Source organism: Belonocnema kinseyi, chromosome 10 (genome assembly GCF_010883055.1).
Source record: "Belonocnema kinseyi isolate 2016_QV_RU_SX_M_011 chromosome 10, B_treatae_v1, whole genome shotgun sequence".
In the NCBI taxonomy this organism is placed as follows: Eukaryota; Metazoa; Arthropoda; class Insecta; order Hymenoptera; family Cynipidae; genus Belonocnema; species Belonocnema kinseyi.
The window spans coordinates 69,004,781-69,007,879 of NC_046666.1; positions in this window are offsets into that span (position 1 = coordinate 69,004,781).

Genomic DNA, 3,099 nt, shown 5'->3' on the forward strand with positions numbered 1-3,099 from the left:
AATTTTATTTACAAAAAAAGTTCTTAGGTTCAAAAGAACATTCAGTGAGCTGAAAAACTGTGGTCGGTAATATAGGTATTTAGCTGTGTCACATGCCCTTAACGTGCTTCAGTTTGCCATTTCATTTTTATAATTTCAAATGAAAAAAATTTGATCTTCAAGAGTTCGAAACTATTTCTGTAAACCTGGAAAAAACGGGAAATGGCCAGGAATTTATTCTTCGATTAAAACTTTCACCCTGAATTAATAATAATAAAATATTTTATTATTAATTGATTTATTTTAATTATAATTGTTTATTTGAATAAATATTCATAACTGAGGATTTCCATATTTAAATCATTTATAATGTTGACAAAAATTGAATATAAATAAAAATTCTATATACTTTAGAACAATTAAAAACTTTTAAATTCTAACAATTATTTATTAAAAACACAAAATAAGTTATGATAGAACACAAATTTTTAAATATCATGATGCTGATCCAAAAATTTAATTTTAGCACCATTCAGCTGCTAGTTGTCATGACAATTTCAGAATGATTAATTACTGGTACGCTTATTATTACTAAAAAAAATATTTCCGGCCAAAACTTGGAAAAATTTTCAGACTTTTGATTATGTTATGCTTTTCTGATTTCTCCCATCCTATGAACTACAAATGTCAGCCGTCCTGATCGGAGCGCCAACTGTCGGAACTCCGTCGGAAATTTATCTTTCTCGGCGTGGAGCAAGTGTCCTGAAAAATGATGTACATTTTTTTCGAAAATTCTCGGTCAAATAGTTGCTAAGATATGCAGCCACAAATATGTCAATTTTATTACAAATTCAATTGTTTATAATAATCTAGCTTGAAAACAAGTCGTTGCATGCAAAATGTGCTTACAGACATAAAAGTTTTGTTTTTCCATGAAATTTCAGAAAATAATCTTAGAATATTTGAATTTAAAAAAATAATTTAATTAATTAAAAGTTTTTTTTTACATTTTTGCACCAGAATTCGAAAAGTTAACCTTGATATTCATAATCAGAGGAATTTTGCAGACTTTTTAAAGCAAAGTTATTAAAATTAAATAAAAGATCAAAATTACTAATTTTGAATATCTCATAAGTTTCTTGTATTTTTCAAAAATTATACTTGTACTATTTTAATTGAGACCATTAAAAATGGAATAATTTCTAATTAAAGCTCTTAACTTATAAAATTCCTAATTAATAGCGTTTGAAATTGAACATTTTCTAATTTGGTGAATACGTATTAAAAACGGTATTTTTTCAAATGCCAGGCCTTAACAGTTAAGACATTCTTAAGTAGAAACATTTAAAATCGATTAATTTCACATTTAATTAGTGTTCACATGTTTCCTTTTTTTTAAAGAATCCTTTTTTTCACCTATTTTCACCACAACTTTCTTGTTGAAAATTTAACTTTCTTCTAACAAATTAGTCATTCTAGCATGAAAATTCCACTATTCGGTTGTAAATGCAATTGTTTGGTTAAAAATGAATATTGTTATTGTTGAAAATTCATCTTTCTTGGTTGAAAAATCACTCTTTTTTAACTTTAATAACTGTCATCTAAAAAATTCCACAATTTGTTTGCAAATTTATAAATATTTTTGGAAATTTGCCTATTTTTATTAAAACTCCAAAGATTTGGTTGTGAATGCATCTGTTTGGTTGAAAATTAGTTTTTTGTTAACAATTCAACTAAATGGTTAAAAGTTGAATTATTTTGTCGTTAGAATTCATCTTTTTTGCCGAAAATTTAACTGTTTTGTTGAAAACTCCTTTTTTATGGCAGAAAAAATTTTTTTTTGTGAGAAATTAATCTTTCTTGGTTAAAAATAAATTGTTTGTTGGAAATTTAACTGCCCTTTAGAAAATCCGCCTGTTTCGCATAAAAAATTAACCATTTGGTTCATAATTCATCTATTTTGTTGAAAATTTGACGCTGTTTATTCAAAGTCAAAATATCCAAGCAGGCACAAAATTTGGCGACGTCTTTACGACATCCTATGCCCATGTCGTTTCGGTGTCATTGCGATATCGTAAAGACATCGTCAGATCATACGACTCATTTACGATATCTTAAAGATACCTTAACAACATGGACATAGGACGTCGTAAAGTTGTCGTAAATACGTCGCCAAATTTTGTGCCCAATGGGATTTGGCTGTAAATGTAACCGTATGGTTAAAAATGATTTTTTGTTGTAAATTCAAGTGTTTTTTTAAATAAATATTTCTTAGTTAGAGACGATCTACTTGTTAATTTTTATACGTCGCCTAATATTCTAAATAATTGCCGAAATAAATGTCATACTTAAAAATTATAGTTATAGAAATGTGTGCCATATATTTCACGCCCACGACATTTTTTCAGCGATAATCAAACAGTTTAAGTGTATTTGATACAGTATGCGACTATTTTTGGATACCGAAGTTTCTGTATGAATAGTTGGGCTTTTTCTGTACAAATAGCGGAAACTAAAATAGGGGGCTATCTCCGTATATCAAAACTTTGATAAGAATAGCTATAAAATTACAAATATATTGATGTTTTTTTTAATTTATGTGGTCTGAGTGTTGTGAGGAAATAATAAAGATTTGTTTTATGCAAGAATAAAAAACTTTACTAAATAAATTAATAGAATCGTCTGCAGATAATACATGTAAGCCAAGAATCCCAGTGGGCACAACATTTGGCGACATCTTTAGGACAACTTTATGACATCCTATGTCAATGTCGTTACAGTGTCTTTACGATATCGTAAAGACATCGTCAGATCATACGACATATTTACGATATCATCAAGACGACTTAACGACATGGACATAGGATGTCGTAAAGTTGTCGTAAAGATGTCGTAAAGAGATCGCAAAATTTTGTGCCGACTGGGATACGGCAAAATTTCATCATCCATATTCCTTACAGAATAATTTTTTTTCTTCAAATTTTGAACATTTTCATGCTCTTATCACACATACATTGCAGAAACGAAACTCTGTACACAATACAAAATAGTTCCACGTACCAAAATTTATAAATGACACGAAATTTTAAACGTACATCCAGTGACAATTTTTTCTTTAGA